Raw genomic sequence first — 27,990 nt, forward strand, 5'->3', positions numbered from 1 at the left:
TTATAACACTGACAGCAGCAAAAACCACTAAAATTGTGACAACTGGAGGATATCTTTTATCAAAACAATGCAGCATTTAGCATTATTCCAGTTTATCGGCAACACGATTTTCTCCTTACCACTAGTGTTCTAAAACTGCAAAGCACGCAAAAAAATTAGTGGCATAAACTCTTAATTGAGCCCATATGTACAGTTATAAACCTTAATTCAAGTGAACACACTGACTTAGCCAGGGAGCTAGTGATGAGCAAAATTGGTCATTTTTGCAAAAAAAAGTCTGCACTCCTCAAAAGTACCGGTGGAGGGCTCAAGTGCTTCTGAAGCTTTCCGAGGGGTCCGGAATGTGCAAATTTTGAAAGGGAGACATCGGTGGAGCAAAGAGAGAACCAGGGAGGCTTTAAGGGGTCCAGAGCTTTCCATTTTCTTAGGTGAGTATGAAGTTTTCATTTTATGTCATTTCAGGCGTCCTTTAAAGTGTACATGAAGCGGATATTTTAGAGTTAAATGTAACACAGAGGCCTGTTGACTTCCTAATGCCCTGCCTCTGTGTCCCCTCTGCACCTCTCTTTGTTTCCTCTGTGTCCCATTGCCACCACCAGTCCACCACCACCCCAAATCTACGGACCAGCAGCTTGTCCGTAGATTAACCACCCTGGCGTTCTGATTAAATCGCCAGGGTGGCTGCGGGAGGGTTTTTTTTAAATAAAAAAAAAACTATTTCATGCAGCCAACTGAAAGTTGGCTGCATGAAAGCCCACTAGAGGGCGCTCCGGAGGCGATCTTCCGATCGCCTCCGGCGCCCAGAATAAACAAGGAAGGCCGCAATGAGCGGCCTTCCTTGTTTTGCTTATATCGTCGCCATAGCGACGAGCGGAGTGACGTCATCGACGTCAGCCGACGTCCTGACGTCAGCCGCCTCCGATCCAGCCCTTAGCGCTGGCCGGAACTTTTTGTTCCGGCTGCGCAGGGCTCAGGCGGCTAGGGGGGCCCTCTTTCGCTGCTGCTCGCGGCGAATCGCCGCAGAGCGGCGGCGATCAGGCAGCACACGTGGCTGGCAAAGTGCCGGCTGCGTGTGCTGCACTTTATTTGATAAAAATCGGCCCAGCAGGGCCTGAGCGGCAGCCTCCGGCGGTGATGGACGAGCTGAGCTCGTCCAGACCGCTCAGGAGGTTAATGGGCAGGGCCAGTGTTACCATAGAGGGGTAATTGCCCCAGAGCTCCAGAGCCTGTGGGTGCCCCCCAAGGTGCCTGTCCGCTCTTTCAGCTATGGTGACCCATGACAGTGGGGATGCTGTGTGTTTTCTCAATGTAGGAAAAGGAGGAGGTGAATAATGAGAACCCCAACTTTTTAGGGGACATATGATGGACACCTAATGATATAGTGTGACAGGGGTGGGGGGCTTGGATTGGATCAGGCCTGGCAGTCAGCTCAGGGGCTCTGGGGATGATTTGGTTGGAAGGGGGGGGGGGCATCAGGGAGGCCCCCAAGTTACTTTTTCCCTAGGGCCCCATTGTAGCTAGAACTGGTCCTGTTAATAGGGAAGGGGCATCCCTTGCAGGAGTAGAACTCCTGCATAATGTCCCTTCAGCGCCATCTCACTGGCTCTCACCTACCCATTCCCAGACCCTTCCATGCCTGTCACTGCTCTCTTTTTTCAAAATATTTTTTTGAGTTTTCAAATAACAAGAAAATAAAACTAACATAATTGTCACAGGAGCCCTCAGTGGCTGACCGCACTTAGCCTTCTAAACGATGCCAGCGCACAGATCGTGCGAACTCTGGTCGCCGTCAATGCGCAGGAACCGTTAAGAATTGGCCGCGGACAAACCAGGAGGGCGCCTGTGAGATACGGGTGATTACAACGTCACCCACTGGTTCAGAGTAAACTGCCACCACCGCGGTTACTATGGGACCGTGGGGCCCACTAACTGACTGACTAATCCTGCGAATAAAACGGTTAAACACACGATATTCTGTCTAGCCAACAACAAACAAACAGTAGCGTATCTTCAGAGACCCGGGATCAGTTCTGTGTGTGCTGATAAGCAGGGTAGCGAAACAGTGAATGACTTGGGGAAAGTCGTTTATTCACGCAATATAAATAATTAATATATACAGACAATTATGAAAATCAACAATTATGAAAACAGTAATAGCCAGTATGAAAAATAAAAGAAGGGAGAAAAATACTTAGTTCCTGGAAAGATGTCCTTATTGTGGGAAGAATCATAAAGTTCTTGGTTTCAAAGTCCAGAGTTCAGAGTTCAGACCAGGTGGATGCCAGCATATCCTCAAGCTGGCACCTGATGAGTTCAAGATCTTTCAGGGTGGAGGACACTGAGTTTGGCTCCTCTGCCATTCTTATGCCCCTGATTCAGTAGGAGGAAGTGAGGGCGGGCCCACACACCCCCTTAGAACATGAGATGAGTCCTGCCCTTGTCCTGGAGACCAGAAATCATGCCTTAACCATATATGGGCTCTATCTCACAGAACCGTACAGGTCAGGGCAGATTTACTAATATTTTCAAGTCTGCCTCGATGTACCCAGCAGTCTGATACCAAACATGAGGGGTGGGACCCCTGTGGTACCATTAGGGCACTGTTGAACTGCCTAACGGGCAGTCTTTACCTCAGAAGGTTCTGAAATGTTCTCAGAACCAACGCCAGGCAGGGCCCTACCTGCTCTGTTAGTTTGGAGGGTCTGCCAGCCTGGCAACACAGAAAATATGATACATATAGCAGTTTATGGAATATGAGAGACCCCTGGGATTTATACCAGGTCATTCCCAGGCAAAGGTTCTTTGAAGTTGGCAGCAGCAAGCCACATGTCGGCTCCCTGCTGGGAAAAGGAGTCGGAGTGTCTGAGTTTCCTCACTCTAAATTGGTTCTGTCATGGTGTTTGTCACCTTATACCTGATGGATGGGCCATCAGCACAGCTTGAAGCCAGGGACTCTCTGGGCCCAGGCTCATTAGCATATCAAAAGGGCCAACCAGCATTTAGGCTGGGGCTCTCTCTCTGCTGAGAAAAGACTGCAGCTGCCCCTACACACTCAACCCGGATTGTATCGATTTGAAGCGCAATCGATGCAGAGAATCGAGTGCGATCGCTCTTTTCTTCACGGGCGGTTCCAGGACGCGCCTGCGTCCCCGCAATCGTCCGTGACAGCCCTCCCCCTTGTCCGTGGCTTAGCCACTCATCCGCAAGATGTGTGGCGGCGCCGCTAACCTGGCTGATGGGCCTCGAGTTGCCGGTACGGCGGGAAAACCTATTGGAGCCTGTGGCTCGGTTCCCCTGGACCGGTCGCGGTCTGCTACCCTCAGGGTTGACCCAACATGGACCGTTCTGGACAGGGCGTTTGCGCCACTGCAGTCGGACGTGGTGTCTGCCGAGACTGCTGACAACGGGCAGTGGGTTGGTTAGGTCAACAGCCAGCCCACGCAGGGTTCCCCTGCTGAGTGGCTGTGGACCTAAGGGAACCCCGCGGGAATCCCTGGACCTTCCCAGCTCCTGACAGACGGCACATGCCCTGCAGTAGTTGGCTACATCCCTGTTCATCCGGGGCCAATAAAACTGTTTCCGAATACCGGCGAGTGTCTTGCGGACACCCGAGTGCCCTGTCAGAGGATTACCATGTGCAGATTTCAGCACATGTCCCCTGAACGCACTCGGGACCACAAGCCACTTGGTATCCGCGTGGGATCTACCTGTAGGGGGCTGTACAGACTCACTCTACAGTCTCCCACCTTCCCAGTACACCTTGAAAGTGGCCCCGTCTGCGAGGGGCTCAGCGGCTTGCTGCCTGAGCACCTCCAGGCTTGGGTCACTTTGTAGTGCGGCTGAGAATATGGCGCTGTCAGTTTCAGCCAACTGGCTCATGTCACACGAGGCCAGCGGCTGAAAGGTCTCATCCCTGCGGTCAGAGGAGGGGGAGGAGGCCGGAACCCCCTCCATCTGTTCTGAGCTCGGGTTCTGAGCAGTGCAGCTGCGCGGTACTGCTAGCACAGGTACACTGTCAGAATGGCACAGACGGGCATTACTCAAATCATCATTGCATGCAGTAATGACATTGACAGGTATAGACATTTTTTCATTACAGACAGGTTGTACAAGAAACTCAGGTACAGTTACAGCATCATCACAACAGACAGCCTGTACATCAAACTCAGGTGCCTTTGAAGCAGGCACTATTGAACCTGGTACCCTTGAACTGGGCACATTCAACCCACCTCCCCCTGGTGCTCCCCCAAGTGTATAAAGTACCTGGTGGTGGGTGGAGAGTCCATCTCCTTCCGTGAGCGACAAGGCGGTCGTGGCAGGTTCATAGTAGGACACAAGCTTGCCCAAATCAGTCCCCAGCAACACAGGGACTGGGAGCTCCTTCATAACCCCAACAACCCTTTCGTGGACCCCTCCCACTCCCCAATCCAGCTTCACTCTTGCGTGGGCTATGTGGAAAAGGGTGCCCTCTACTCCGGTAAGGGCAAGGGATCGGCTGGAGCTAATGCTCTCCTTTGGCACAAGATGTGAGTGAACTAACGTGATGTCAGCTCCGGTGTCTCGAAATCCGGTGACAACTTTGCCGTTCACTCTAACAAGTTGCTGCTGGTCGGTTCAGTCGCGGATTTCCTGTCCGCGTGCAAACAGGACAAAATCTGATGATCCAGGCTGTGGTTCGCTGGCGGGTGTCTGTCTCCGCTCCGGACAGTCGAATTTCATGTGTCCGGGCTGGCGGCAGTAGTGACAGGTGACCTCTCCAGGCGCTGCAGGCCTGGGTGCAGCAGCTGCGCTGGGTGGCCTCTGTGGCGGACGGCTCACAGGGGCAGGAGGGTCTGCCGAGGTATTGGGCTGACCTCCTCTCCAGCTGGATGGGACAGTTCTGCGGGTATCAGCCACCCGGGTAGTTGCAAAAGTCTCAGCAAGGTCTGCAGCGACAGTGGCTGAAGCCGGCCTGCGTTCTAACACAAACTGTCGTACATCAGCAGGGCAAATGTTCAGAAATTGTTCGAGGACTATCAAGTCCTCCAGGACGCCATAAGACCCTTTGGTGAGGCCTAGCGTCCACTGGCGGAGTGTGGTGAGCAAGCTGCTGGCCACATCTCGGTACGAATCAGAAGACTTTTTCTGCCAGGCCCTAAACTTTTTCCGATAGGCTTCTGGCGTCAGCTGGTACTTAGTAATGATAGCGTCTTTTATAGCAGCATAATCATTATCCTTCTCCGCAGGCAATTCTGCGAAGGCATCAAGCGCTTTGTAGCGCAGCAAAGGTGTCAGATGTCTGGCCCACTGGTCTTGGGACAGACGATACTGACGGCATGCTTTTTCAAAAGACCGCAAAAACAAGTCAATGTCTGTGTCTTTTTCAATATTAGCAAACTTAAATTTTGCACTTACGGGTGCTGCAGCTCCTTCAGCAGGGAGGCTGGGCGGTGAACTCCGGCTGGCCTGTTGAACCTTTGCCATGTTGAGCTCATGCTGTCGTTGGCGCTCCCGCTCAGCGGCATCCCTCTCCGCGTGGCGTTCTGCAGCAGCGGCCTCCCTCTCTGCGTGGCGTTCTGCAGCAGCAGCAGCATTGCGTTCCGCAGATTGGCGCTCCTCACGCATGTACTGCAGGTACTTGTCCAGGTCAGTGTCCATCAGCTTTTGTAATGCCTGCTGCATTAGCGGATCAGTACAAACGGACAGTCCAGTACTGGCCGGTTCCAGGCGAGTACTTTCAGAAACTCTGGGATTGGGGTCCACACTGACATTCTCCTGCGTAACTGTTGCAGCAGGGCCCGCAGGATGCTCAACCTCCGTATGCGCAGAATCTTCAGTCTCTGGTTCCCCTTGACTTGGGTCAGATGGGCTGGTATCCACTTCAGCGGACACCCCCGGCTCCCGCAGTTGCTGGGTATCCCATTGAAACAATTCCGTTACCAGGTCCCGTTGTGTCTTGCGGCCGACATCAATGCCTCTCTCTTGGCAAAGATTTTGCAGGTCCGCCAGGCACATTTTCTTGTAGTTCCCGGACATTTCCATGCCAAATAAAATAAAACTTTTGGGGAGGGGTACTGGCTACACAGTCTCTCTGTATATATAAAAAATATATTGCCTTCCAGCTACACCAACGAATTAGTTCGTTTCTCGATAGCGCTAGCGCTATCGTAGATACTTTCAGCACAACACAGGTCTCACCGCTGCCTACCACTGTCACAGGAGCCCTCAGTGGCTGACCGCACTTAGCCTTCTAAACGATGCCAGCGCACAGATCGTGCGAACTCTGGTCGCCGTCAATGCGCAGGAACCGTTAAGAATTGGCCGCGGACAAACCAGGAGGGCGCCTGTGAGATACGGGTGATTACAACGTCACCCACTGGTTCAGAGTAAACTGCCACCACCGCGGTTACTATGGGACCGTGGGGCCCACTAACTGACTGACTAATCCTGCGAATAAAACGGTTAAACACACGATATTCTGTCTAGCCAACAACAAACAAACAGTAGCGTATCTTCAGAGACCCGGGATCAGTTCTGTGTGTGCTGATAAGCAGGGTAGCGAAACAGTGAATGACTTGGGGAAAGTCGTTTATTCACGCAATATAAATAATTAATATATACAGACAATTATGAAAATCAACAATTATGAAAACAGTAATAGCCAGTATGAAAAATAAAAGAAGGGAGAAAAATACTTAGTTCCTGGAAAGATGTCCTTATTGTGGGAAGAATCATAAAGTTCTTGGTTTCAAAGTCCAGAGTTCAGAGTTCAGACCAGGTGGATGCCAGCATATCCTCAAGCTGGCACCTGATGAGTTCAAGATCTTTCAGGGTGGAGGACACTGAGTTTGGCTCCTCTGCCATTCTTATGCCCCTGATTCAGTAGGAGGAAGTGAGGGCGGGCCCACACACCCCCTTAGAACATGAGATGAGTCCTGCCCTTGTCCTGGAGACCAGAAATCATGCCTTAACCATATATGGGCTCTATCTCACAGAACTGTACAGGTCAGGGCAGATTTACTAATATTTTCAAGTCTGCCTCGATGTACCCAGCAGTCTGATACCAAACATGAGGGGTGGGACCCCTGTGGTACCATTAGGGCACTGTTGAACTGCCTAACGGGCAGTCTTTACCTCAGAAGGTTCTGAAATGTTCTCAGAACCAACGCCAGGCAGGGCCCTACCTGCTCTGTTAGTTTGGAGGGTCTGCCAGCCTGGCAACACAGAAAATATGATACATATAGCAGTTTATGGAATATGAGAGACCCCTGGGATTTATACCAGGTCATTCCCAGGCAAAGGTTCTTTGAAGTTGGCAGCAGCAAGCCACATGTCGGCTCCCTGCTGGGAAAAGGAGTCGGAGTGTCTGAGTTTCCTCACTCTAAATTGGTTAAATTGTCATGGTGTTTGTCACCTTATACCTGATGGATGGGCCATCAGCACAGCTTGAAGCCAGGGACTCTCTGGGCCCAGGCTCATTAGCATATCAAAAGGGCCAACCAGCATTTAGGCTGGGGCTCTCTCTCTGCTGAGAAAAGACTGCAGCTGCCCCTACACACTCAACCCGGATTGTATCGATTTGAAGCGCAATCGATGCAGAGAATCGAGTGCGATCGCTCTTTTCTTCACGGGCGGTTCCAGGACGCGCCTGCGTCCCCGCAATCGTCCGTGACAATAATCCCTTAGTAATCCAGATAAATCATATAATATGATAGGCGCACCATTCAGTATAGTCACATAAAATTTCCATCAATGAAGGTTCAAAAAATAACAGAAAAGATCCAAATGTGCACTGTATAAAACAGATTCACAAGAAGATGTAATGAATATCAACAGGGAGTCTCTAGATTTAATGCAATGGCCCATTCACCCATAGAAGATGTTGTTGGAGCAATATGACATTATAATAATTCACTGCACAGAGTAGTAGGAAAGTGCATGTCTGTAGGGATGCTGAGCAGGCTTCTTTTGTCTTTAGCGGTAATCGTTCCCTCGCCTCCTGCCAGGAAGTTATTCTGGTGCATTACATGCTCATCTCCTGACCACAGCAGGTATGTCTATGTTGGCCTATTTGTAAAAATGCATACAATATGCTCTGATGAGGATTTTGTTATGCTTATGAAAGTAGAATTACACGTTAAGAAAAAGCACTTTATTAAATCAGAAGTGTAGGACCTATTTATAACAATAGCAGTCAGCTGATCACCAGATTGTGTTATTTCTTCTAAAATAATTCTGTTTTTAAAATCAACATATTTATAAAACTTACATTTAACTTTAACAATTACCACGTTTGTTTACCTTTTAACCATTGATTTAACTAGTGGCTTGCCAGTACTCCAGGCCAATTTATCGTGCACATGATCAACTCAGAAATACAGTTGTAGGCTACAGCAAAATTATCCAGGGGCCCCCTGCAGATGGCCCAAACCTGCATGCAGTATTCAGTCATCTCTTTACCCACCACCACACATTGTGGCCCTCATCTCTTTACCCAGCCCCCACCCCTTTCCCAGAACTTAGTGGCAAATCATCTCTTCACCCACCCTTCCCCATAAAATACTCCCCCCACCCCTCGCCCCCAGTGGCTAGTCATCTGCTCTCTGTACCCGCTCACCACTCCTGCACGTGTTGGACAGCCACAGTCATTCATTTGCCTAACCTACTCCTCTCCCTACACACCTAGGGGGCAATTTGGGGTTGCACAGACCCTGCTAAAAACACAAACATAGCTCCTCCTGCGGCTTTTGGTGATCAAGCTTCCTCTAGTGGCCTTTGTCAACAACACACTTTAGCTGCTGCTTTGGTACTTTCAGACTTTTGGACACCACTCTTATCCAGTGCAGGGGTTGGCAATGACATCAATCCAATCACTGACTAGCATAGGTCTCCATCATCCTGATCATCCACCAGAGCAGGTGCACTACCCTGCTGCTTCCATCAGGGGCGTAGCAATAGGGGTTGCAGAGGTTGCAACCACATTGGGGCCCTTGGGCCAGAGGGGCCCCGAAGGGCCCTCCCTCAACTACAGTATTAACTCTCTATTGGTCCTGTGCTCATAATAATCACTTCTATAGATGCTTTGAATAGTGGTAATCATTAACAAACTGTTCCCCATCCCCTTCATGCACCTTTCACACTGTAGTTGCCATTGGCAGGTTTTGGTGCACCGTATCAATTGTTATGTATAGAGTGCTTGGGGGGGCCCCATTCTAAAACTTGCATCGGGGCCCACAGCTCCTTAGCTACGCCACTGGCTTCCATGCTGGCTTAGCCTCTTTCCCTTTCACAGAGCAATTTGCAAACACATAGAACTGTCTGGAAACAACCTCCTGGTCTGACACATCTGTGAGCACTTGCTGCAAAACTGGCTGCAAGCTTCCCTTCACAGAAACCGTTTCTTGTGCTTTTAGCAGATTCTTTGAGAATATGCTCTAACCAATTATCGCTGTCTTCAAATCATCTATCTCGGTCAACAGCTGGATATTTACTTTTGTGACCCATTTCAGCTTTATGACGTTTATCCACTTGCAAGAAAATAAATGTACAACAAGAAAAATGGTCTTTTACTCTTGCAGACTGACATTTAACCCTTGCACTGCTTGTGTGAACACCTTCTGCTTTGTCCGCATCTGAGCACCAATTGTGATGTTCCAGGGGGGAGTTGTGAGGCACTAGACTACTTTGGGGCACCCAGCAGGAAACCTTATAGGGAACAGTTGTCCAACCACAGCACCCTCTACAGCACAATGTGTTGTGATTGGCTGAATGAGAATAAGCAAAACTTGACTCAGAATGAGTTCAAGGGGCACTATGGCAAAAAATTGTAACATTTTAAATATGTGCAAACTGCTGGCCAGCTTCCCTGCTCGCTACACAGTTTTTTTGCCAGTTGGACAGAGCAACTGCCATTCCCTAAGTGCTTTTGAAAATAAATAAATCCCTGAGAATCCCCTATGAAGAGATGGACTTGTCCAAAACCTGTCACTTCTGTCAGATTTCTACTACCTACTGTAAGTGACAGCAACATAGGAGAAAAGTCATTTATGGCCTATTTTACTCTGGAAAAAAACATACTTCTTATTTGTAAATGTTTGCACATATTTAAAATTTTACAATTTTTCGCCGTAGTGCCCCTTTACCAAAACACCTTTTCCATCAGTTTCCAGCAGATCACTGCTTTTAAGAAGTATCAGTTCTTTGTCACAATAAAAGTTTATGTGCTTCTTCTTTTAGTGAGAAATAATGGTGGTCCATTCAAATGAATAGAGCTATGGATTGACAATTTAGGCTAAGTATGGAACGGTGATCAAAGCAATGATCATCACCATAACAGATCTGACATTCCTATATATGGCATTGTTAAAGTGGTCATTCAAAACCTGTATAGCAAAAAGTAGCAACTTTTCTGTTTTGTTCTCTGTAAATTGACCCGTTAGTTTCATCTACCTCCACAAAAGAGTCAGGGCTGGGTTTCTGGAAAGGCCACAAAGGCCCGGCCCTTGGGCGGCTGCAGATCGAGGGGGCACCTGGATGTGAAATAGGGGTTGCTACATATGAAAAGGAAGGTTGCAAATGAGGCAATACATGAAAAGGGGAAGCTAATGCTCAAGGGAGCTGTACATGAAAGTAAAATGCTGCAGTACATGGATTTTACACATGGAAGGGGGGCCTACACATGGCATGGGAGGGGCACTGCTGCACATAGACCGGGAGTCACAACATACTTGGCCTGGGGTGGAAGAAGTATAAATACAGCCTTGAGAAGAGATGTTGAACGCCTGATGCTGAATCCAGCACTGGTATTCAAGGCTGATGAATTAGTCTTGGAAATAGCTTTTTAGATGAGCTTAGTGATGCAAGAAGTAAAAATGAAGATGATAACCCTGCTGTGTTCCATTTTATTATGTTCATTCAGAGCCTTCAAGCCTTCTCTTGATTCACTGACTATGGAGCTGTAAACTTCTTCATTGTCCTAGGAAAATCACGTATGAAAAAATGAATTAATGATCAAAGAGGTTTCAAGTAGTTGTGGGCTCAGTTGCTTGGCATAAACCAGGATTAAGAGCAAAGCTTTTAATTTCAGCTCTGTGTCTTCTGGCATGGTGCCTATGCCTTTAGGTTTTTTTCCCACTGCAGTAAAAGTACCACTATGGAGGAGGATCTGCCTCCTTTCATCATGTGTCTGGCAGCAACACCCTTTCAGTTCTGTTACTGTGCAGCAGCTCTTGAGCATCACAAATAAGTGAATACTTTGGGTTGTTCTTTTGGCAGCCACAAATTATAACATCTCAGTTATTTCAATAAAATGTATAATAATAAAACCTAAAGAAAATTAACCTTTCATTATAGAATTATCATAAATATGAGGCTGAAGTAATTTAGAACTTTAATGCTATAAAACAAGATTGTAGACTCAGTGTTATATATATGCATAGTACTAATACTAGTAATATTAGTAGTGAAAATTAGGTTAATTTTCAGACCATAAGACACTTTTCCCCCCCAAAAAATGGTCTAAATAATACAAAATGACATTGCTACTGAGTAAGTGCAGTGATTGGCCCTAATGATGGAGCTGTGGTCCCACCTGCAAGACCATCGGCACCACTTACCAAACAGAGCAGCGGGCAACTGTGATTGGCAGGTCTGGTGACTGTATGCCCCGCTTGTTTGGCTGATGGTCTCCGGAAGCCTCTGCACAGTGTCTGAAGGCTCTCTCCCATGCAAATAATGGTAACAAATCCGTGACATTCTGAGATTATTAAAAAAACAAACATTTTATTTAAAGCTAATGTTACCACTGCAAAAAAAAAAAGTCAGATACTCACCTAAGGAGAGGGAAGGCTCTGAGTCCTAATGAACCTTCCCTCTCCTCTCCCGGTGCCCTCAGGACCGTCCGTTCAAATCCCTGCCACGGGGGACTTCGGAAGTCTTTGGGAGCCGAGTCCTCCCGAAGACAGGCAGCTCCATACTGAGCACGCGTGAGTGCGTCATAGATACGCGTGAGTGCATCATAGAGGGCACTCGCGCATGCGCAGTATGCAGCAGCCCTTCTTCAGGAGCCCGAGTGCTCCCGAAGACTTCCGAAACCTCCCTTCAGCGGCGGAAGTGGCAGTATTTGACCAAAATGGTTGAATACTGCTACGGGGGATCCTGAGTGGGACCGGGCACCAGGAGAGGAGAGGGAAGTCTCATTAGGACTGAGCCTTCCCTCTCCTTAGGTGAGTATCTGACTTTTTTTTTTAGGTGGGTTCCCATTCTCTTTAAATAATTCTATGAGAAGCTCCACAAAACGCTCATGCATCATACGCACAAGGTTTAGTATTTTTTTTCTGCTGTTTTTTGTCCTCTAAACCTAGATGCATCTTATGGTCAGGTGCATATTATGGTCCCAAAAATATAAATAATGACCTTTTTCCATTTCAGTGTGTGTTCAGCCAGCGAATGATTTCCAAAATTGACGGTAAGGTAAAATAGCTCTTCTTTCCATTCTTGTCAACAGAAATTTGTTTGGGTGACTGGAGTAAGAGTGATAAGTCGCCTTTGCAATCTTGGCAACAGTAGTTTGTATGGTTACTGGAATAAGAATGAATGAGGTTAAATTATTCTTCAGAAGTAATTTGTTGCAAAAAGTGTCAGCTTGTATTACTCCAGTTTCTGTCAGGGCCTGTACACACTGCTGCGCTTGCGTTGCGTTTTTAAAAACGCATGCGTTTTTAAAAACGCAAGGTCTTTTGAAAAAGAATGAAAATCGTGATGACTTGTACACACTGGTGCGATGCGTTTTTAAAAAAACGCAAACGCAGTGCCTGCTGCGCTTTTTTAAGCGCAGCGCATGAAAAACGCATTAAAAACGCATGCGCTTGCATTTTTGCCTGCGTTTTTCAGAAGTCAGTATCCCAGAAGACTCTGCAATGTCCTGATTCCTGTTGAAATGTAAACTAGAAAAAAAACAAAGGATTCTTTAGCCAATCAGCAATTACAAGAAAAACGCAAACGCACAAAAAACGCAGGCAAAAGCGCATGCGTTTTTAAAACTACAGGCACTTTAAAAATGCATGCGCTTGCGTTTTTGCCTGCGTTTTTCAGTGTGTACAGGCCCTTAGTCTGACTGTGGAATCGGTTTGTCTTATATGCATATAAAAAAGACTAGTCATGCTGAAATAACATTTACCATTAATTGTTACAATAGATAAAGCAGAACTGAAAGCGTTAGGAAGCATTCCCCACTTGAGCACTTTGGTAAATGCCAGCGCCGATGCAATGCAAGGCAGTACTGTTCCAATGTGTAGACAATGCAATTGTGATTCCATTTATTACAATCAATGGAAATCCCTATGCCTCTAAGTTTTTTTGGCAACCATGCATTGTGATTCCACTGTGAATTACAATGCATGGATGGGGACAACAGACGGTGCGGTTTATGCACTTCTGTTGTCCCCACAGATTGCGTCACGTCACATTGCTGCACATCGCAGCAAAGAAGGTGAGTGTGGGGAAGCAACCTGAAGTTTTTTTTTCAAAAAAGTGTATTGTCTCTTTAAAAATGTAAATGCTGGAAAACATCGAGCCACATAGTGTACACTGTATTGCCCTACTTTGCTGAAGCATATTAAATATCTTGTAGGACATAATGAATATCTTGTAGGACTGACCCTAATTTATCAAGGCACTCTCTGATTCTAGGTAGCAAATATTTGCAACCTTTGCCTGGATTAAATCAGGCCCTTGAGAGGGATGCCAAAAGGTTGCTGAGTTATTGGTTATATGTTTACAGTTGCATCTTCATATTTTTTTAATGGGCCATTTCTGTGTAATTGGTTATAATTTCCTATTGTACAGGAGTGGATAAATGATAACTAGTTGAAATTGAACACTGACAAAACAGAGGTTCTTGTTGTCCAAGGCCAGTGGCATCAAAATAGCTCTACTTTAGATCAGCAGCAATGAAGATAGGGAATTCAGATATAAATAGCTCCGACGTTGTGCGCAACCTTGGTGTGTTAATCAACTGGAAATTTAGCTTCAGAAACCAGAAATCTCAGCTGTAGTCAAATATTCCTACTTTCATCTTCTAACCCTGATTCACGCTTTCAACACATCATGACTGGACTACTGCAATGCCCTCAACAGGACTTCGAAACAAGGACCTGTACCACCTGCAATTAGTGTAGAATGCTGCTGCCAGATTGCTAACAAGCCAGCCTTTCCACTGTCTCATTACACCGATTCTTCACTCACTGCCCTGGGTACCTGTAAAATGGAGAATACTCTTTGAGATAAGACTGTTGCCATTCAAATCCCTACACAATTTTGGCCCTGGATGCATGAAGAACCTGTGGAAATTGCACCACACCTCTCACAACCTCAAAATGTATTCACTCCCAGAGTGCACCACAAAACCTTTGGAGCCAGAGCCTCTATTCTGTGGAACTCCCTACCACGTCCAAGAAAAGACAGACTCATTCCTGGAGCTATACATATCCAGACAAAAAAAGCCACCTGTTTACCCTGTCATTTTTCCTCTGTACAACAATTTACATTCAACCAATTACTGGTCTGAGCAATGCTGATGCCCTTTAAGTCCTACAGGAGAAAAGCGCTTTACAAATGTTGGTTTTTGTCTACAATGTTTTCCTGTCTAGAACAGGACTCTGTAGCGTGAAGTTTTTCAAACCTTGTACCAAAGACACACAGCCACTATATATTGGAGGGGCATCACACTGCATTCTAGTCAAATGGACAACAGAATATCTTGGGTGCCTTATTACTTCCTGTAGAGTAAAGCTGCTGGAAATATTCTAATTTTCAAAACCCAGCTACCAGCAGTTTACCTCGGCAGGAAAACACCTTATTGCCATATACTGTGTTGTGACGCACCTGAAAACTGTCCATTTGTTATGTCATATAGCAGGTGGGATATTAAGGTGACATTTGTTATGCTAGACGCCGGAAGAATGTTAAGGCAGGAATTGTTATACTGTGGCTGAGAGCTATTCAGTAAGGTGGAACTTTGTTTACTGGGGAGATATAAGTGTGGCATTGGTTGAACTGGGTGATATGTTACTTCGTGTATATGAGGAATATTATGGAAGCATTGCTGTTTTGCTGTTTTGGGGAATATTAAAGTGTACCTGAGCCGAAGCTTGGGCACAAAATGAGATACTTACCTAAAGAGAGGGAAGCATCAGGATCCTATTGAGGCTTCCCTTGGTGCTCCTGCAGCAAGGCCATGCAGTAGCTGCGTGAGCCCGCCCACGCATGCACAGTGACCTGGAGCACGATCGTGCTTGTAACAGAGGAGACTTGGAGAAGGACTTAGGAATACTGGTTGATAATAAGTTAGGTAATCGTATGCAATGCCAAGCAGCAGTAGCTAAAGCAAATAACATTCTGGGATGCATAACGAGGGAAATAATATCTTGAGATGCTAGTATACTACTCCATCTGTATAAATCACTTCTGAAGTCACATCTGGAGTATGGAATACAGTTTTGGGCAGCACACTATAAAAAGGACATTGACATTTTGGAAAGTGTACAAAGACGAGCAACTAAATTAATCAGAGGGATGGAATATCTTGCTTACCAAGAAAGGTTGGACATACTGGGCTTATTTAGTTTGGAAAAAAGGCGACTAAGAGGTGACCTGATTAACCTCCTGGGCGTTACGCATGCCGGAGGGTTTGCAGCCAGAAGTTCTCCATTATAATTTTAAGCGATCGGATAGTTCTAATATCTTCAGCTAGCACTAGGCTAGTTAGCAGTGGTGGTTGGCATCCTTAGATTACGTTTGATCCTTCCCCGATCGCCGCTAAACACATTACCCTCCCTGGATCCAGCGATCGTTGCAGCCTCTCCGGACATGGACAAGGATCGAACATGACGGCGACGTCATGACGTCATGCGCAGACCCGATCCTCCCCATAGAGAGGACCGGAGATGTACCAGGAGGCTGCACGATCGCTGGATCCAGGGGGGTAATGTATTTAGCGGGGGGGGGGGGGCATCAAACGTAATCTAAGGATGCCGACCACTACTGCTAGCTAGCCTAGTGCTAGCTGAAGATATTAGAACAATCCGATCACTTAAAATTATAATAGGGGACTCCTGGGGACAGCCGGCGGTATGCCCGACACAGTGTAGGGCATACCGCTAAGGAGGGTAACATGTATAAATGCATCAGAGTGCAATACAAAAGCTTGGCAGAGATTTTTGTCCCCAGGGTTGTATGACGGACAAGGGAACATGATTTGCGTTTAGAGGAAAAAAGTTTTAGCCATCTATTTTTGCCAAGTTTTTTCCATTTATTTCGAAAGGGGTCCTTCACAGTGAGAGTGGTTAAATCTTAGTAAGTAGTTATGGCAAACTCTATTTCTGCATTTAAAGAGGGCTTGGCTGCTTTCCTTGTATTAAAGGGCATCCACGGCTATAATGATAAGGTAATTCCCGGAAGAGTTGATCCAGGGTTTTATCTGACTGCCATCTGGAGTCGGGCAGGAATTTTTCCCTTTTAAGGCTAATTGGCCCAGGGCTTGTAAGGTTTTTCGCCTTCCCCTGGATCAACTGGGATATGTGTAGGGTCAGGTTTGTGTTTTATTTATTTATAATTTATTTTTATTTTTTTCTGGTTGGACTTGATGGACGAATGTCTTTTTTCAACCAAACTATGTAACTATGGTATCTAACTATGAGCGTGGTCCCGATGTGGAGAGGGGCTGTGCTCAGTGAAAGGGGACCACAGAGGGAAGCTTCAATAGGATCCTGAGGCTTCCCTATCTTCAGGTTATTATTATCTTATTTTCAACCCGAGCTTTGGTTTGGGATCGCTCTAAGAAAGTATTTGTCATACTTGGTGTATATTTTAGAGACACCTGTTATATTGGGAAGAGGCACTTGTTGTATTGGGGAGAATATTAAAGAGCCAGTTTCCATAATAAATAAAGGAAGAGAGAACCGAGAGCCCAATATAGTGTAGTAAGTCAAGGCAAATGGTATATTCAAGAGTAAAAGATATACTCACAAACCAGGGTTACCTCCAGGCAACCACTGTATAAGCAGGTGAGGAGATTAGCCTGTTCCACTCAGGATTAAGAAGTCGCTCTCTGTAGACGTGAAGAAAGAAAGGGGTATCCCCCTCCAACAAGGGTGGATATACGATGCAATATAAGACTGAACAGAAGTGCCAAAAGGTTAAAAGCAATAATTAAAATATTAAAAAATGCTTGGGAGGCAGCGGTGGACTTACCTCCTTCAAGCAGACACAGGCAACTGTGTATTTCAGCAAAAAATGAATTTATTGGTACACTCCAGGGTATTGCTTACAACACGTTTCGCAGGACTAACCCTGCTTCATCAGGCAGTATAGGTAAGAGTACACAGAAAAGTGTCGGAATCGCACCTGGCGCCTTTATCTATTTATCTATTTAAAGACGCCAGGTGCGATTCCGACACTTTGCTGTGTACTCCTACCTATACTGCCTGATGAAGCAGGGTTAGTCCTGCGAAAGGCGTTGTAAGCAATACCCTGGAGTGTACCAATAAATTCATTTTTTGTTGAAATACACAGTTGCCTGTGTCTGCTTGAAGGAGGTAAGTCCACCGCTGCCTCCCAAGCAGTTTTTAATATTTTAATTATTGCCTTTAACCTTTTATCGCCTCTGTTCAGCCTTATATTGCAGTTTCCATAATAAGGACTTCTATAACTGAAAGCTACAATGTTAGAGAGCTCAGTATTTGTCCAACTTCCTTGTGGTGTTAACAGCATAATGAGGCAAGAAAGCCCTGCCCACAGAGCCTCTATTATCCACACACTGCAAGAATGCTAATTACCTGACTTCCTTTTGTATGGTTTTGAGCGCCCAATCATGCAGCTATCTTGAGGCTACACTGCAGCTTGCAGCCTTAGCACATAGTGATCTCAATCCACGTCACTGTGGTGTCTGATCAGCACAGTGGCCCAGTGGTCAACACTTTCACCTTTTGGTTTGAATCCCAGCCAGGGCAACATCTGCACAGAGTTTGAATGTTCTCCATTTGTCTGCGGGTTGTTGCCTCTGGGCACGTCAGTTTTCTCTCACATCTCAAAAACATACATTATGTTAATTGGCTTCCCCCTAAATTGGCCCCAGACTAAAATGGATACACTACATGATACATACATAAACATATGACTGTGGTAGGGATTCAATTATGATCCCCTCTGAGGGAGAGTATAGTGACAAGTCAATATACTCTGTACAGTGCTGCGGAATATGTTGGCGCTATATAAACACTAAATAATAATAATGTGATCTTTGCAGTCACTGTGAATGGCCAGTTGCCTTGATTACAGAATAGGTTTATTTTTGCTAAGTAAATGGCTTTCCCTGGCCATTTAAAATTTAATACTGTGGCATTGAGGATTTAAAAATGATCCTTAGCAAGAAACAAGCGCCTCTGTGAAATTGCTGATGCTTCCCATAAACAACTTTTATCTGTTTTGTAAGTGGCAAAACACTGAAAGTCAGCATTTGAAAAGTAAAGGCCTTTTTCATTTTTTGCTGCGGCATTGGTTTACCACACACACGTCTTTCAATACTCCGTCAGCCCATCACTTTCCTAGAAGTTTACGATTACTGACAACCTGACAAGGTTTTTGCTTGAAGACATGAGTGTCCTCAAGTCTACATTTTTTGCACTTCTTGTAGAAAACACAGAACACCTTCCATTAACGCCCAGCCGCGTTGCCAGGCTGTCAGTTTGTTTCTTCTTGAAAACTGAACAATCACTTTGAAAGATTGTTTTATTATCGATGTTGCTGTGGCATGAAGAAATTGCAGGTTGCTGCCTAAATGGAGTGACTCTGAACACTCATGATGTAATGATGTGTTACAAGGCAGCTTCTCACTCATACTGTTTTTGCTGCGTCAGAGTTATAGCCTAAAGAGCCTTTAATGGCAGGTAATATGGTTTACCCATCTCTTAAAGTGAACCTAATGATACGGAGAAAAAATGTGCTGCCATGAACTTTAGCCAGCTTACAGTAGATAATCGTGAATGTGGTGTGAATAGAATGTAAATACAGCACTACTGCATCTCTTATGTCATGAATGGCAGCTTTTTCTGCACTGTACATGTCACAGTACAATGAAATCGTGCAATGTGACATCCCATTAACATTGCAGTGCGATCCTATTTCTGTGAATGTGAAAGCACCATTCAACTAACAAGACCTTCAGTGGTTGAAAATTGCTTGATTTAGACTAACCGTTCAATTTTGCACTTTTATGCATTCCCAAATACTGGGTTTTTCTTTTACTGCAGTGTGAATGGGCCCAGAGGCCTATTGCACACCAGAGCGGTTCGGCTGCGTTTTGCGATCCGCTTGCGGCTGCGGATACGCTTGGGTAATGTATTTCAATGAGCTGGTGCACACCAGAGCGGGAGGCGTTTTGCAGAAACGCATACTCCCGGGCTGCTGCCGATTTTGGATTGCGGAGGCGTTTCTGCCTCAATGTAAAGTATAGGAAAAACGCAAACCGCTCTGAAAAACGGCACTTCAGAGCGGTTTGCCAGGTGTTTTTTGTTACAGTAGCTGTTCAGTAACAGCTTTACTGTAACAATACATGAAATCTACTACACCAAAAACGCTTCACAAAACCGCAAAATGCTAGCTGAAACGCTACAGAAAAAGAAGAAAAAGCGTTTCAAAATCTGCTAGCATTTTGCGGATCTGCTAGCGGTTTTTGGTGTGCACTAGGCCTTAGAGAGCATGCCACACAGGAGCAGTTGCCAGGTGAGTGACAGTGTGGTCTGGCAGTCTTTATCAGAGCCCCTTAATCTTGAAGTACTGTACTTCCAAGGTTACCTTACCTCAACCTTGTCCAGCAATCACCCTGCCCTCTCAGTTTCTGTCAGTGGTCATAGTTATTCTGCCTGCAGTCATAGATGGATTCCAATAGCTGTCAGCAGTCACAGGTGACCACAATCTCTTTCAGAGGCGATCCCTGCCTCTGTCAGTAGTTAGTAAGTACCACAAAGCTGAGGAAATACTGTGGGGAAGATTAGAAAGCTGCAACACATTCAGGAGGACGTTAAGACACAACTGGGCTCTGAAAAACAGGAAATATACTGATGGGCGCTGGAACTTTACCACATCATATTTGACTCTTGTCATTCCACCCACTATATTGAACACTCATCCCTCACCATCAACCCTTAAAGGGCCACGTGATTATATTTGCCCCACAAGCCAAATGGACCAAGTTATTCAGCAGAGAAGCGCAGTAGGAAGTAATGGGATGTAAATTTGGATTAAATATCACAAAAATATTAAAAGAGCAATACCCACAAATAAGGAACATTAAAGCGAATAACTCCTATTTGCTTTACACTGAAGGTGGAAAGCCCTTTTAAATGATGTAAGAATACCGCAAATGTGACATATTCACATAACGATACTTTGGAATATGTTAAGTCAGCTCAAAAAATAATTTCTAATCCCCTTTCAAGAGGCACTGTTAGAATAGCTTTCAATGCCAAGCATGAGAGCGAGAGCTCAGTTGCCATGGCTTGAATTACATGCACATTTGTCATACTTATGTAGAATGTCATGTAGCAGGAACACAGCAAAACACCTGCTGTGGTTTTGTTTTGCTACGCGTGACACTATCGATGGTTAGTATTGAGAAAGGCCATTTTGGGAAAATCTATACTATTGTATAAAGCTACACGTAGGTATAATGGATATCATAAATGGTAGCAGAGAGTGTGTTTGCCATTTTTTGAAAAAGAAAGACATGATATTTCAGTCACTGAAACGGCTGCTCCATTGCCCAAATGATGGCTGAACCAGAAGAGTAATCATTCTCACTTAAACAACTCAGGCAGTTGGATACATGGTTTCAGTTGAGAATCAGTCTATAGACCTTACATAACTGCGGGTGTCCTGTAACTAATGCGTGGCAATGGAACAGTTTCCACTGCGTGCATTGTGTGCAGAGTGGTGCGGAGCGATCCGAGAATCTGCAGCATGCTGCAGATTCTTGCACGGCTGCAGCCACCCGCCGTCCCCTTCATATCCTTCAGCAATGGGAGATGCAGGAGAGACACGGCCAGCAAGATAGCCGCATTTGCATCACTACCCCAGTGGAAAAGGGCCCTAATCGATGTCACTCTCAGTGGCGTACCTACCATAAGGCTGCAGGTGCTCACAGCACCGGGTGTAGCCATGGCTACGGGTCCCGCTGTGGTGCTCAGTCACTGTTTTCTTCCACCTTGGACTTTTTTTCATAGTTTCATAGTTTTTTTCATAGTTTGGGCAGCATTCGGGAAAATAGCAGCAGGCAGTGCAAGGGCTGTACTACTTCCTGCACTAGATGTAGCACCCCTCCCTCTTCCTGTCCCATGGGCAATGTGTTTCCTCACTCTCTATACACAGCCTGCAGTGAGTGAATGTGCAGAGCAATAGAGTGAGTAGAGAATGATTGCTGTACTGCAGCAGGGACATTAACGGGGAGATGTGGCAGCATGTGTTTAGTGCTTCAGAAGTTGCCTGTCATTAGTAGCCATGTGCACTGGCTGCTGTAATACCAGAGTGCCCTGAATTATTGATTATTTATCCTGATCAGAGTAATCAATCAATAATGCAGGGCAGTCTGCTGTTGCAGAAGCCAGTGATACAAGTATTGACAGCTTACTTCCGTAGTGAGCAAATAAGCGAGCTCCAAGCAATTTAGATTAGCTTGATTGCATGTAATCGTATCTCTTTTCCCAGCACCCCCTCCCACCCTCTTGTCTTTCCCCATGACCCTTTGCTCTTTTCAGATTTCAGTGGCTTCTTTTAACCGCATGTCCCTGCCAAACAGCACTGGTGAAGTCTGCAGACCTGATGAGAGCCCTTCCTGCCATTTCTCCTCTACCACCAGGCTCTCTGTCTTGTGCCTCTACCTGTTTATCCCCCCCTCCTATGCATCCCCCTCTTTCGTATGTTCCCCTTTTCTGACTGTCCTCAGAGGAGCTCACAATCTAATCATACCATAGTCATATTCTTATGTCCTACCATATTATTATTGTATATTTATACAGCACTGATGTCTTCTTCAGCACTGTATAGAGTACAGAGTTTCATAATGTTTAGCTCCGTCCACATCCTACCTACTCTTTTTCCCCCAAAATCCCCCAAAATTTGCAGCAACACGCTCGGTACCCCAACCCGTCAACCCTACCATCAAAAACAATTGGTTGTTTGGGGTGAAGGGGGGGTGTCTGTAAATAAGCAGCGCCGGGTGTCAAACACTGGTCACTCTTCATGTGACTCGTTTCATGTGAACCGTTGACATGTACTTGTGGGTCACATGATGAGAGACATCACTGTAACTATACAGGGGAAACCAAACATGTGGGTGAAGAGGGATCCAGTCAATGGAATGTTATCTGAACTGTATTGTTTTTTTCTTTTGCAGAGAACAGTTCAGGACAGGTCAAAAGTTCACTGCCTGTTCTGTAAAAACAATTAGAGTAGTGTTTAAACTGCAAATATTAGAGATTGATGCAATGTTATAAAAAAGCTGTATAACTGAAAATAAAAAATATTAGACTATTTTCTTTGCTACTAATGTTCTAGTAATTATCCGTACTACACAATCAATTCATTATATCATACATTTTTTTCACTCCAGTGTCTCTTTAAGCCTGCTCACAGCTCTGCAGGGATGGAGGAGAGAAATACGGCTTCGCAATGGGCCGTAGTTTGCCCACCGCTGGGCTAGGACATAAAGTGCTTTATTCACTAACCGGCGCTAAGTGTTAGCGTCGGAGTAAAAAAGAGTTTTCCAGCGCTAAGCCGGTTAGTGTGCCTTATCTGAGGTTAGTGTACCGTATCTGAGTTAGTGTGCCTTATCTGAGGTTAGTGTGCCTTATCTGAGTTAGTGTGCCTTATCTGAACTTAGTGCCCCTTGAGTAGCTTTGTGCACACTAAAAGATGCACAAAGCTACATTGCGCACTGCACCACGCACAGTGCGCACAGCTCGCACAGCGTAATGCACCGATCTTGGCCCGCGGTGCGACGATAACATAGCACCCGCTATACTGTAGATAATGCGACCATAAGGTGGCATAGGATGCGATGATAACAGTGCACTGATGTGCCGTTTAGGTCGCATCCTATGCGACCTTAAGGTGGCATCATGTACAGTATAGCGGGTGCGATGTGATCGTCGCAGTGCGCGATCGGTGCAGTGCGCGATGTAGCTTTGTGCATCTTTTAGTGTGCACAAAGCTACTTAAGGGGCACTAAGTTCAGATAAGGCACACTAATTCAGATAAGGCACACTAACCTCAGATAAGGCACACTAATTCAGATAAGGCACACTAACCTCAGATAAGGCACACTAACCTCAGATAAGGTTAGCGCTGTAGTTTGTGCCCACTAAGTGATAAGGCACACTAACTGGCTTAGTGTCGGTTAGTGAATCAAGCCCAAAGTGTATTATGTTGGCTTCCCTCAATGAAGTCAACTGGCAGCCAGAGCTGAAAAAAACACTATGTATTGGAAAAACACTATGTACGTGGGACAAATGGAGATTTCACACAGAAGTGGTTGCTGGGTGTTAAAATATTGTGTTTTAGCACTGGTAGACTGTCCTTGTAAGCTAGGCCTAAGAGCATGTGTAAATCGACCGTAGTAAAAAGTCCACAACAAAACAATCTGCTTACTGCTTATACTTAGTTCGTACATGCACAGTGGTGTCTTTCAGTAATGTTCCAGGCTCCCCTTTACATTCACACACTCTGGCTATCATGCATAGATAAAAGATGGCTGTTATTATGCTTTGTGTTATTGGGGGAATCATTTACTTTTTATGCCTCTAGATGACAATGACTTTTTCAGCCAAAACATGACATCCACACAATACGGATGAACAGACTGCATCGATAATGTGCAATTATATAATCAGTCACGTAGGACAATGCATTTGTTCCATCTATGGTACTTTATGAAGCATCATTAATATAGAAAGCTTGCAACCCCCCTTTGGTACCTCCGCAGTGATTTCCTTTCTATAATTAATCAGCTGTGAGCATCCCGCAGTGTTGTCTGGAATAATATGTGTAGGTTTAACCCACTCTGCCCTATTGGGGTATCATTTTATTCCTAATACCTTTTTATTTATGTAATCCCACATTATTATGTAGTACTGTGTATTAATATGATCACACAGAATTGTAAAAGGAAGGCAGGCTAAAGAAGAATATAATCTAAAGTAGAGGCCTGCAGCGGGTCGGGTACCCGCGGGTAACCCGAAATGCGGGTCAGGTTCGGGTGCCCAAATTGATTTAAAGAGACACTGAAGCGAAAAAAAAATGATGATATTATGATTTGTATGTGTAACACAGCTAAGAAATAAAACATTAAGATCAGAAAAAATGATGATATTATGATTTGTATGTGTAGCACAGCTAAGAAATAAAACATTAGGATCAGAAATATCAGTGTAATTGTTTCCAGTACAGGAAGAGTTGAGAAACTCCAGTTGTTATCTCTATGCAAACAAGCCATTAAGCTCTCCGACTAAGTTAGTCATGGAGAGGGCTGTTATCTGACTTTTATTATCTCAACTGTTCCTGGACTATTTACTTTTCCTCTGCTAGAGGAGAGGTCATTACTTCACAGACTGCTCTGAAAGACTCATTTTGAATGCTGAGTGTTGTGTAATCTGCACATATTATAGAATGATGCAATGTTAGAAAAAACACTATATACCTGAAAATAAAAGTATGAGAATATTTTCTTTGCTGCTAATCTTCTAGTAATTATTCATAGTACACAACCAATTCACTATAGCATATTTTTTTTTCACTTCAGTGTCTCTTTAAGCTGCGGGTGCAGGTCGGGTGCGGGTAGGGAGTTGCGGGTGCGGGTAGGGTTGCGGGTAGCGGTCTGCGGGTGCGGGTTGCGGGTAGTGAAAGCATGCATGTAAACCTTTTTTAGCTTTGGTTTGTGTATGAAAATAGGTTTTATTAACTTTACAGCTCAATGTTACTTTAAATGTGCACTTTAGAAGAAAATGTAAAAAAAGTGGGTTGCGGGTAGCGGGTCGGGTAGCGGGCCTGCGGGTCACGGGTCGGGTGCGGGTAGCGGTTCTGCGGGTGCGGGTCGGGTTGCGGGTATCAAATTCACCAGAAAGCGGGTCGCGGGTAGCGGGTCGCGGGTGCGGGTCGGGTGCAGGTATGAAAAAGTGGCCTCTAATCTAATGAATTACAGAGACAGCTATTTTAAGGAAAATGGCACTAAATCATAAACAGGGAGACTAAGGTTAAGACAGCACCAAAACATCTTTTTTGTTTAGTTTTTCTATAATTTTTGAATGAGGTTAAGATGAAACGAAACTCAAAACTTCCTCTCTGCTCTAAAATATTGGCCACACCATGATAACCCTTATGGGAATATATTTTTTAAAAACTTTAAAAAGTGGTTTAAAGAGACACTGAAGCGAAAAAAAAAAATATGATATAGTGAATTGGTTGTGTACTATGAATAATTACTAGAAGATTAGCAGCAAAGAAAATATTCTCATACTTTTATTTTCAGGTATATAGTGTTTTTTCTAACATTGCATCATTCTATAATATGTGCAGATTACACAACACTCAGCATTCAAAATGAGTCTTTCAGAGCAGTCTGTGAAGTAATGACCTCTCCTCTAGCAGAGGAAAAGTAAATAGTCCAGGAACAGTGGAGATAATAAAAGTCAGATAACAGCCCTCTCCACCACTAACTTAGTCGGAGAGCTTAATGGCTTGTTTGCATAGAGATAACAACTGGAGTTTCTCAACTCTGCCTGTACTGGAAACAATTACACTGATGTATCTGATCTTAATGTTTTATTCCTTTGCTGTGCTACACATACAAATCATAATATCATCATTTTTTTTCGCTTCAGTGTCTCTTTAATGTTTGCAGAAGGCGGTGTTTACTATATGGAGAGTTGCCTCAGCAGAGCTCTCCTGCAGTCTATTCACAGTGGTGATAGCAACTAATTACACAGGTTAATGTGCCTAAACAAACAGAACACAGAGCAGGGAATTTCTTCAGCAGCTATATGTGGAATAAAGATTTTTCATTGTGTGCTATGCAAGAATTTGGGCCCACTTTAAACAACCAGATGTTGTCTTATTACTGCAGTCCAATTTCCAGATCTCTTTTGCTGGAACTTAGTGATAACTTACCCATGATCATCAAAGCTTACAATTCGGCTTTTCAATTCTATACAGAATGGATTCTCCATAGGAGATCATTAAAATATGGCAAGCATGAGCTATGGAGCAAGCATGGAGTAGTCATCATCTCTGATTTTGTTCTCATTTGGTAATTATATGTACGTATTACTAAACTGTTTGGCTTGGATTTTTAAGAAACCTGTAGTGAGAGGTCCATGAAAATTCTAATTATCACACTTGGAAGCAGCACCAACCAAACTCCAAACTCAGACTTGAGTCAAACCAACTGATTTACAAAGCTGTTTTAAGTTAGCGATTCAGAGAGCATCAAAAGAAGAAGATAAACACAACAAAAGGAAACAAAGATTGAGTTCCTCATATTTCACTCACTGTTGGTTTCCTTCAAAGTGGATTTCTAGATTTAAAAAAGCCACCAAATCTAAATACACTGGGAACCATCCTGTGGCCTTACACCTTGGAGAGCTACATATGGGTAAATCTCCCATTGTCTACTGAAGTGGTTCTGACAACTTGTGCCAGGGCCCAGCTTGCTTCTCTGACCAGAGCATCTGCAGAGCTAGTTTAGTTTAATCTGCATGCGATTCTGATTCCGATTTTTAATTGGTATTTTACATCCGATTCCGATTTTTAATCGTTACCGCATGCTGCTTTTTTCCTCCGTTTTTCTGTTGATTGCATTCAGGTAAAATCGGAATTGCAAATCGGAATCGGAATCGCAAACGGATTTTCAGTTTGCAGGGAGCCTTAAAGTGACACCGTCTTTTAGCACAGCTGTAACCGCGTCTCTCTGCAATGGGTGCAGTATACAATCACTGTGTAAAAATGAAACCCTTATCTAGGGAAAGCTACTTGTTAGCAGCAGCTGACCTACTGTGTTCTAGTCTGTACTATGTTTTCTGTGGTCTGGCCACTCCAGTCAGTGTACAGGTCCGTGTGCAGGCAGCAAGAAACTTGGAAATTGTACATGTAAAGTACCATTACAACTGCAGGTCGCTTTTCACTGTACAGTTTAGAATCTCATATCACCCAAAACAATAAATCCAAGCTGCTTCTAAAATGCAAAGTCTATATCGTCAAACACAGCATTATGGTTCAACCTTAAAGCTTTAAAGGGAACCAGAGACAAAGCACACTTGTGTATTTTACCATATATATCAGTAAGAACATTAGAGAAAACACTTACCATGCTCTCTGTTTCATCCTCACTGCTAAAAGTGTCTGTTATCCGCTGTGATAAGAATCCCGGACTGAGCATTCAGTTTGGCTTTGCAGGGAATAATTATAGCTGAGTCATTATAGCAGAGCCACAAGGGGGCAGGCTTGGGCTTGAAAAAACACCAGAGAAGACAGACTCAGCTATAATCTTTCCGTAGCAAAGCTAGACTGAGTGCTTAGTCGGGGATTCTTATCAGAGGTGATAACAGTCAGATTAAACAGAGAACAATGAAACAAAGAGCAGATTAGGTGTTTACTGTCATGTTCCCACTGATTTATAAGGTAAAATACAAGAAGGTGCTTCATCTCTGGTTCTCTTTAAGCAAATTTCAAGAGTGGTTATAATTCAAATTTCAAACAAAAATCATAAGTTATTCAAGAGGAACATTTAAAAGCTTTACTCTGCTCAAAGCAACTGCTCATGTGCCCAATAAGTAAGTCCTATAACCTGTTCGGCCTATCTGGATGAGCTTCCTCGTCCAGATAGGCACTGCCTCTGCCGCCGGCTGGTGCGCGTGATGGACGCGCCCCCGCGCGCGCTCCCGCTGCCTGCCGCTAGCCCCCCGATCA

The sequence above is a fragment of the Hyperolius riggenbachi genome, chromosome 3, assembly GCF_040937935.1.
Source record: "Hyperolius riggenbachi isolate aHypRig1 chromosome 3, aHypRig1.pri, whole genome shotgun sequence".
Taxonomy (NCBI): domain Eukaryota; kingdom Metazoa; phylum Chordata; class Amphibia; order Anura; family Hyperoliidae; genus Hyperolius; species Hyperolius riggenbachi.